At 39.3% G+C, this 10,325-nt stretch overlaps 1 pseudogene; it reads left to right on the top strand.

The window, feature by feature from the left end:
• Window positions 1-3,797: 3,797 nt before the first annotated feature.
• Window positions 3,798-5,828, top strand: LOC127204418 (elongation factor 1-alpha 1-like; annotated as a pseudogene).
• Window positions 5,829-10,325: the final 4,497 nt, after the last annotated feature.

Below are 10,325 nucleotides of genomic sequence, written 5' to 3'. Positions count from 1 at the left end.
TTTCTTCCGAGAGTCTTAACACCCTGCATCATTGCTGCTAAGAAGTTTTGATGTTCAGTTTCCTCTTAGAGAAAAGCCACAGGAGAAGAGAGGGGGAAAGGTGGAAAACTCATTACATGTCAGTGCACTGTGTCTTTGGAGGCCTGAAGAGGGCACTGGATCCTTGAGAGCCACTATGTGGGTGCTAGGAATTGAGCCCAGGTCTTCTGAAAGAGCAGCTAGTACTCTGGAAGCCATGTCTCCAGCCCTGTGTTGTGTTTCTTTAAGTTTTGAGTCCATGTACGATTTGTCCACTGTGTTCACTCTGTAAAGTCCTGAGATAGCGTCTTAAAATTTTTTATCCAGTTTTGATTTGTAATCAGCTGGAGACAGAGGCCACTGCCAATGCCCTCTGTCTTGGTCAAAACTGGGAGTTACGTTCTGATATTTAATATAAAACAAAATGCCAAAGATACTTGGAGAGATTTTGTAAAATTAATCTAATGAAGCTCTTGGAGATCACACAGTGTGATGAAACTATATCAGTAGTTGCCTGGGGGAGGGAAAGGGCAAGTGCTATGTATAGACAACTAATCAAGTGGATTCTTAAAATAACTGGCTGTAGTCAAAACACAAGCATTCTAGTTATGCTAGATGACTTGGTGCATTTTCTCATACCCTTCTGCGGGGTAGTTTGCATAAATACCCCTCCATGGTATGTAGAATCCTGACTTAGAAATCATTTTACTCAGAGCCCTAGGCTGGGCACTTCTTGGGGCACTCCTGCTGTCAGAAGTGTTATGATGTGGTGAACTGCTGCTGCGGGCCTCCACCTCAACTAGAACAGCCCGTGTTTTAATTTTTTTCACATCTGAGCTGTTATAACTACCAAGTTTTATATTAGTAAATAGAATCATAGGGTCATAAATAAAACCACCAGTTTACAGTAAAGAACCTTTATTGCAATTCTGCTTGTAATCTATAGTCACTCTCAGGAGAATGGTTCAGCTTGGCGCTTTAGCACATATCGTTAACATTTCTTTTCATGCTTTGCCAGTTCTACATAGAAATAATCCATCTTAAATAATTTGCCAATTTCTGATATAAAAATCCTTTCTCACATAAACAGTGCCCTTCTCTTCACTGATGTATTAATAGCTACCAAATATTACTATGTCTATTACAACATGTATTTTTATTTGAATAACATTTTTCAATTGTGTCATTTTTTTAGGCTTAAATTTTGCTTTAAAAGGGAGCTGTATTATTACAGAAGGTGAGAAAACAAATGTATTTTCCAGCAGGAAAAGACACCCATAAAAGGAAAACACAAAACAATATTAGAAAATTCTGTTACTGTTGCTGGCTTTAAGCTTCAAAGTCTAATACCAACTTTTTTGGAGGGAAAACAAAATAAAACACATTAGTAAACACTAGAGAAGTATCAAAGGGCATCTATTCAGGTGGCTATGGATCAAGGCACCTGCTGTCAGCTCTGACAACCTGAGTCTGATCCCCAGACCCCACACGGTAGAAGTGAGAGCTGACTCCACACTTATCCACACACAAAACAAACTAATTTTAAAAGAAGTATTATATAAAATAAGTATATATTCTGTTGTATTTATGATGAATTATAGTGGTTATTAAAATATATTTAAGAATTTCAAAATAATTAAAGGCTTGTGGATACAGTAGGAGACTAGCAGAATGGCTGGGCAAAAGTATTAAGCATATCGTGTTCAACACTGTATTTTCATGTAATCAGGAAATAGTCAAGTCAAAAAACAAAACTCACAGTTAGGGTGGCAGCAAAATTTATATACTATCCAGAAATAACTACAGTAAGGAATATGTATGGCCATGTTGATATAATCCAGGAAATATATATATATATATATATATATGAAAAATTTTTTTTTTTGGTTTTTCGAGACAGGGTTTCTTTTTGTAGCCTTGGCTGTCCTAGACTCACTCTGTAGACCAGGCTATCCTCAAACTCACAGCGATCTGCCGGCCTCTTCCTCCTGAGTGCTGGGATTAAAGGTTCACGCCATCACTCCTGGCTAAGAAATATATTTTAAAATTAAAATTTTGTGTGAATGTTACCAATTGCTCATGGAGGAGATGGTATGTGCTGGGTATGGTGGCAGACACCTTTAATCCCAGCATTCAGGGAGGCAGATCACTGTGAGTTTGAGGCCAGTTTGGTCTACAAAGCAAGTCCAGGATAACCAAGAAACCCTGTCTCAAAAAACCAAAAGAAAAAAAAAAAAAAAAGAAAGAAAGAAAATGGAGAAGATGGTATGTCACAAAACTGTCTAAATTAAATTATACATTTAAAGTGTTTTGTCAATCAGGGCAGTCTGTGTCTGAAGTCCCAGATACTCATGTGGCTGAGTCGGAAGGATCACTTTAGTCCAGGACCTCAAGGCCAGCATGAGCTACAAAATTAGATCCCAGTTCAAAAATAAGTAAACAGTGTTGGAGTGTGGTCTGGTGCTTTGGGTTTTGTTGTTGTTGTTTACTTTTTAACTTTATTATGTATATGAGTGTTCAGTTTCCCTGTATGTCTGCATGACAGAAGAGGGCACCAGATTTCATTATAGATGGTTGTGAGCCACCATTTGGTTGCTGGGAATTGAACTCAGGACCTCTGGAAGAACAAACAGTGCTCTTAACCTTTGAGCCATCTCTCCAGGCCCTGGTGCTTTGCATCTGTTAATTGTTTGCCACCTCCCATTCTTACTGCAGACTGTCATGTACCCTAAGTATTGCTGTTTAACCTTGCCTCCCTGTTTGGCTAATAAAGAAAACCAGTAATTAGACATGGCTGGAGGAAGGTAGGTGTGGCAAAGGTTCCAGGGCTTTGGGGAACAGAGAGGATCTTGGGAAGGGAAGTGGAGAGACTGGGCTGGAGGAGGAGAATCACCATGGGATAGGAAAGAGTCATGTGGGCCCCAGAGGAGGAACTCTGAAGTTCCACATAAAAGAAATGGCCCAGATGAACAGCCTTACCGAGTATTTTGAGATTATGCAAGGGAGGTAGCCCAGATAGAACTTATTAGAACCGGCGGCATGGGATGGAAGTTGAGAGATACTGGAAGGCAGTTTAGAGGATTAGTATGTGCCCAGCTCGAGGTAAAATAAGGTGTATTCAAAATCACCATAGGTGTATGTCTTTTCTGTTATGATAGCAGGTTAGATATTACCACTGTAATAATTATAAGCCTAATAATAAACATTTATTAGGCCATACCATTAAACCAACAGCAACAAAACACAGTAAAACAATTGCAGCTAAAATTGAAACAGAAGGTGGGTGAGGTAAGGAGGTGCTCAAAGTTATTTTATAAATCATATTTAAGGACAAATAGTTAAAAAATTTAGCAACTTTTAAAAAAAAGAAAAGTAACAAAGTAATAATCTTGGTTGATGACCTTATATGTATGATAAAGGCCTCATAAGATTATCTTCATGGAGCTGATAGAGTTCACACTTAGCAGGTGTGAGATCCTGAGTTCAGTTCCCAGTCCTAAATAAAGTCATGGTCTGGCAACATTCATAGGCATTTATAGTCGTTAAACACTCTCTACAGTGTTTGTACAATAATTGCATAAGGACACATTTCTCATAACACACTCTAAGGGTGTGTGTATGTGTGTGTTTACTAGGTAATCAGAATTTTGTGTCAAGCAATTTTACCTTATCTCACTAGACTCATTTTCTGTTCTTAAGAGATGTACAACTGCTTTTTTGCAACAGGTTTGCCATCAGAATGCAAGTGTTGTGAGAACCACCACTGGTTCAAAGGTAGAATGGGAAAAGACAAGACTCACATCAACATCGTTGTCCTTGGACACATAGATTCCAGCAAGTCACCACAACCGGCCACCTGACCTACAAATGTGGTGGAACCAACAAACGAACCATTTTGAAAGTTTGAAAAGGAGACTGCTGAGATGGGAAAAGCCTCCTTCAAGTATATCTGGGTCCTGGACAAACTGAAGCTGAGTGTGAGTGTATTATCACTATTGACATCTCCTTGTGGAAATTTGAGACTAGCAAATACTATGTGACTATCACTCATGCCGCAGGACACAGAGACTTGATCAAAAACATGATTACAGGCACATCTCAGGCTGACTGTGCTGTCCTGGTTGGTTTTTTTTTTTTTTTTTTTTTTTCACTTTTTATTTTTTTTTTTATTTTTTAAATATATTTTATTAATTTATCCATAATACATCTCAATTGTTATCCCATCCCTTGTATCCTGCCATTCATCCCTCCCTCCCATTTTCCCCTTACTCCCCTCCCCTATGACTGTGACTGAGGGGGACCTCCTCCCCTGTATATGCTCATAGGGTATCAAGTCTCTTCTTGGTAGCCTGCTATCCTTCCTCTGAGTGTCTCCAGGCCTCCCCATTCAGGGGACGTGGTCAAATGTGAGACACCAGAGTTCTTGTAAAAGTCCCCACTCTCCACTCAACTATGGAGAATGTCCTACCCATTGGCTAGATCTAGGTAGAGGTTCGAAGTTTACGGCACACATTGTCCTTGGCTGGTGCCATGATTGTTGCTGCTGGTGATGGTGAATTTGAAGCTGGTCTCTCCATGAACGGGCAGACCCATAAGCATGCCCTACTTGCTTACACCCTGGGGGTGAAACAGCTGATTGTTGGTGTCAATAAAAGGGATTCCACTGAGCCAACCTTATAGCCAGAAGAGAGATGAGGAACTCGTTAAGGAAGGAAGGAAGGAAGGAAGGAAGGAACCTACATTAAGAAAAATGGCTACCACCCTGACACAGTAGCGTTTGTGCCAATTTTTGATTGGAATGGTGACATGCTGGAGCCAAGTTCCAATATGCCTTGGTTCAAGGGCTGGAAAGTCACCTGCAAAGATGGCAGTGCCAGTGGTAGCATACTGCTAAAAGCTTTGAATTGTATCCTGCCACCAACTCATCCAACTGACAAGCCCCTGTGATGGCCTCTCCAGGATGTCTATAAACTTGGTGGTATTGGTAACTGTCCCTGTGGTAACACCAGTGGAGACTGGTGTTCTCAAACCTAGCATGGTGGTTACCTTTGCTCCAGTCAGTGTCACAATAGAAGTAAAGTCTGTTGAAATGTACCATGAATCACTGAGTGAAGGTCTTCCTGGGGACAATGTGGGCTTCAATGTAAAGAACGTATCTCTCAAAAAATTTAGACATGGTAATATTGTTGGTGACAGCAAAAATGACCTACCAATGGAAGTAGCTGGCTTCACTGCTCAGGTGATTATCCTGAAACATCTGAACTAAATTAGTGTGGGCTATGCTCCTGTACTGGATTTTCACACAGCTCACATGGCATGCATGTTTGCTGAGCTTAAAGAAAAGATTGAATTTTTAAAAAAAGATTGACTGTTATTCTGGCAAGAAGCTGGAAGATGGCCCTAAAATCTTGAAGTCTGGTGATACAGCCAGTGTTGTGTGGTCTCTGGCAAGCCCATGTGTGTTGAGAGCCTTTTTGACTATCCTCCATTGGATTGTTTTGTGACATGAAGCAGGCAGTTGCTGTGGGTGTCATCAAAGCGGTGGACAAGAAGGCTGCTGAAGCTGGCAATGTCACCAAGTCTGCCCAGAAAGCTCAGAAGGCTAAATGAATAGCAACCCTAACACCTGCCACCCCACTCTTAATCGGGGCTGGAAGAACAGTCTCAGGCTATTTGTCTTAATTGGCCATTTAAGTTTAATAGTAAAAGACTGGTTAATGATAACAATGCATCATAAATCCTTCAGAGTGAAAGGAGAATGTTTTGTGGACGTGTGTGTGTGTGTGTGTGTGTGTGTGTGTGTGTGTGTGTGTGTGTGTTTGTCAGTTTTAAGTTATTAGTTTTCAAAATCAGTACTTTTTAATGGAAACAACTTGACCAAAAATCTGTCACAGAATTTTGAGACCCATTAAAACAAATTTAATGATTAAAAAAAAAAGAGAGAGAGATGTGCAACTATACATCTAGAATGGAATAGTATAAAAATATGTACAATTGTGTGGAACAATTCATGTTCATGCATATCAACAATGGTGTCATAATCATCAAGAAAAGTATTGTTTGGTGCTGTTAAAAGAATTGTCTAACAATTTAAAGGGCTGGAGAGATGAATCAATGGGTAAAGGTGCTTGCCGATGATATGCCTGATAATTTGAGTTGAATCCCCAGAACTCATACACTTGAAGGAGAGAACCAACAAACACAGTTGTCCTCTGATCTCCATACACATGCTGTGGTGCAGTGTACCCACTCACAAATAAATGAGTATTTTTAAATCGTTTAGCAATTTGAGAGCATACAATTTCTACCTTTATATCAATATTCCGGTTAGACTTCAGATGAAAACGCATACAACCAGGACATGGCAGAAGAGCAGAGGGACAAAAGAAAATATTACTAGAAGATGGAGAGACGGCTCCGTTGTTAAAAGCACCGGGTGCTCTTCCAGAGGTCCCGAAATGGATTCCCAGCACTTACACAGTAGCTAAGAACCTTCTGTAATTCCAGGGCTGGGGAATCCAGTGCCCTCTTCTGGTCTCCACAGACACTGCATGTATATGGCATACATAAGTACATGCAGGCAAAACACCCACACACATGAAAATTATTACTTTTTAAGTGGAACTAAAGCCGGGCGGTGTGGCATGTGCCTTTAATCCTAGCACTTGGGAAGCAGAGGCAGGTGAATCTCTGAGTTTGAGGTCAGCCTGGTCTACAGAGTTCGTTCTAGGACAGCCAGGGCTACACAGGGAAACCCTGTCTGAAAAAAAAAAAAAAAAAGCTCTTCGCCAGATCGCAGCCATCATGGGCCGCGTGCAGCCCATAAAGGTGGCTAGGGTAACCAAAGTGCTGGGCAGGACCGGGTCGCAGGGACAGCGCACGCAGGTGCATATGGAAATTAGGTATGGCACCAGCCTCTCTATCATCTGAAACGTCAAAGGCCCCGTTAGAGAGGGTGATGTGCTCACCCTATTGGAGTCAGAAAGAGGCTCGGAGGTTGCACTGACCCTGCTGCTGGGTCCTGGCTATCCACCACTTAACCCATGGGACGACCTGCAACTGTTAAAGAAAGCATTTGCATTAAAAATAATAAAATAAAAATAAATAAACATAAAAAAGAACCAAATGTACATCAAACCTTTAGAACACAGAAGGACACTTGAAACATAAAAAAATAGAAAAATTCTAAAGAAAAATGATGTCTTACAGAATTTTTAAAATATTTGGTTCTTAAAAATGTTCAAAATGTAAAAATCTGCAATTAGTTAAAGTTACAATATATATGTATATATATATGCATATGAATTTAGGAAGAATGTAAAACCAATAGATGAATATGTGCAAAGCATAAGTTAGTGCATAGAAAAATAAAAATCATGGGCTGGAGAGATGGCTCATTAGCTAAGAGCACTTGCTGCTCTTGCAAAGGACCTGGTTCTTACCACCTACATGGTGATTCAGAATCACCAGCAACTCCAATTCTCAGGGATTCAACACCCTTTTCTGACATCACTGGGCACTAGGCATGTATGTGATGTGCATACATGTTCTAATACATGTAAGATAAATAAATCTAAAAATTAAAAACATCAGCCAGTAAGTATGGAAAAAATCATCTTCAACCTCACAATTAAAGGTATATAATTAATACAAATGACTCAAATATAATGAAAAAGCCAGTGCTAAGAAGAGAATAAAAGGGCACAAAAATGCATTTTGAGAAATAACTTTACAAAATGATGTCCTCTAAAAGTGTTAAACTATTCTCACCTGGCTCTGAGAACCTCTTCTAAGGGAAAAAAAATTCTAAAGGAAAAAAACAAAACAAAACAAAAAAAAAGAAGTACATAATAGCACTATTTATAGATCAATAGGATGAAGGTTAGATAAATGATTATAATTTTCTGTTTGGAATATTATGCAGATATTAAAAGTAGGGTAAATAGGCTTGCAAGATTATATAAGCTGAGTGAAAAAATAGTATACAAGAATTATATATACAGCATGTAAAACAAATGTTTGCAGAGGGGAAAAAAAATCAAAAGAGACACCCCAAACACATCATTGGTGATTGTAACTGAGTGGTAAAGATATATAGGTGATTTTCTCTATGATTACTTTCTGTATTTTCCAAAATATTTTTAAAACATGTACTATTTTTATAATGAAAAGAAAACATGATGATTGCTTTTTAAATTTCTAGCTGTGCTCCAAGGAATCTATGAAGCAATACAGACAAGGCCACATAGATCAAATGTATACATTTAGCAAACAGATTATTTACACTATATGCAAATAAAAAGATATAAAGTATAAAAAGAATCATGTTTATTAATAAAATATACACAAAATAAAAAAATGGGCATGGTAGAGTTCACAGAGTCAGGAGAATCAAGAATTCAAGGGATCTTTAGCTACATAAGGACTTTGAGTCTAGCCTGGGCTACATTAAACTTGTATCGCCACCCCCCCCAAAGAAAAAAGGTGGGTGAGGGTGAAAAAAAATCAGTGGTTCTTTTCCATTTGCTGAGATTTTCCAGGAGATAACTGAATGATGGGAGTGGAAAACATTTTTCTTTTTCTCGGTACTTAGAAGGGCTGAAAGTTGGAAGTGGTATGCAATAAAAGAAAAGATGAAAGCCAAGTGCATCTTGGGTGGGAGCTGGTCGGTGCCAAAAAAGGCAACTTACCAAATAAAGAGCCTTAAAGAGAAATAAGTAAAAACCTGAAAAGCAATGGTTCTGAAAGCAAGCTCAGCTTTGGAATTTAATGGAGAGGTGTTTTTAGGTGGAACGAAGAAATCTAGATTGGGGACTTGGAAAAAATGAGAGGGAGTGTAACCAACTACGCGTGTTTCTATCACTGCCCTGAGCTGGGTGGTCACAGATAGACCACCGCAGAAGGTTCCAGATAGAAAATCCCCTACTTTGGTATATACTGGAATACTAGCCGTTTGCATGCTTGGGCTTGGGGCCGTGGTAACAGCAACGTCTCCGAGACAGCGATAGCATGAAGCAGGGGAGAAGCTAGTTTACAGACATCCCTTTCCTTCTATTTCTAGGGTCAACACAAGTATGTTTGCAGTTGAATGGAATAGCAGCTTCTAAGAAATACAAAACAGATGTTAGAGGAAAGCATTCCAGGGTGAGTCAGGAGAAGCATAAGGGCTCTGTGTGCTCCCAGCTTGCCATGCACTTTTCTTGCTGTAATCTTGACAGATTCCCGCATTCCCAACTCTGCCTAGGCAGGACCAAGGCTGTAGTAGATCTAAAAATGTCAAACTACATTTATTCCCAAGTCTGAATGTTCTGTGGAAAGAAAACAACACACACACACACTCTTGGCTGATCTCAGAAGAAATACTCTTAAGAAAAGGAACATATTCTTTCTAATTCACTTGTCAGACCAAGAAAAACATGTAAAAATAAACTACTTTGGGGTAAATATTAATCATGTAAAACCAACCTCTTGAAACAGAACTGAATCGAAGTTCTCATAACTTTCTGTTTACTAATGTTGCTCAGAATCTAGTGAAGTTGTTGTACACTTTAAAAAACATGATGCCTCTGGAAAGCTACATTAACCATAAAAACTATCACACTTTTCTGGAAGTGTTGGCTAAGGTTCTATTGGAACTTAGCTCCTTCTTCTTTTTCTTCTTCTTCTTCTTCTTCTTCTTCTTCTTCTTCTTCTTCTTCTTCTTCTTCTTCTTCTTCTTCTTCTTCTTCTTCTTCTTCTTCTTCTTCTTCTTCTTCTTCTTCTTCTTCTTCTTCTTCTTCCTTCTTCTTCTTCTTTGGGTTTTGGGTTTTTTTGGTTTTTCAAGACAGGGTTTCACAGTGTAACAGCCTGGGCTGTCCTGGACTCTCTTTGTAGACCAGGCTGGCCTTGAACTCAGAAAGATCTGCTTGCCTATGCCCCCTGAGTGCTGGGATTAAAGGTGTGTGCCACAATGCCTGGTGATACTTTTTTTTCTTTCTTTTTAAACAGGTAATTTTTTTTTTTAAAGTATATACTGTTTCCAGTTTCTCCTCTCCATATTTACTTGTGAATAAAACTTTTTTCTGGGGCAGAAGTGTTTTGTTTTCTATTTCTGAGAAACTACCTCAAAACAATAGACCAAAGCAAAAACTGTTTTGTTATTTTATGATTCTGGTGTGTAAGCAGTGCTTGACGGATCAGTCTCTTATTCCTTGTCTCACCAAAAGCTGGGGCTGGCAGGTATCTAAGTATCTGAGAGGCTAAGGAAAGAAGGTTGTAAGTTCAAGCACAGTCTGAGCTGTACAAAGGCCTGAGCTGCGGAGGGAGCT

The sequence above is a fragment of the Acomys russatus genome, chromosome 20 (assembly GCF_903995435.1).
Source record: "Acomys russatus chromosome 20, mAcoRus1.1, whole genome shotgun sequence".
Taxonomy (NCBI): Eukaryota; Metazoa; Chordata; class Mammalia; order Rodentia; family Muridae; genus Acomys; species Acomys russatus.
This window is presented reverse-complemented; position numbering and strand designations above follow the sequence as displayed.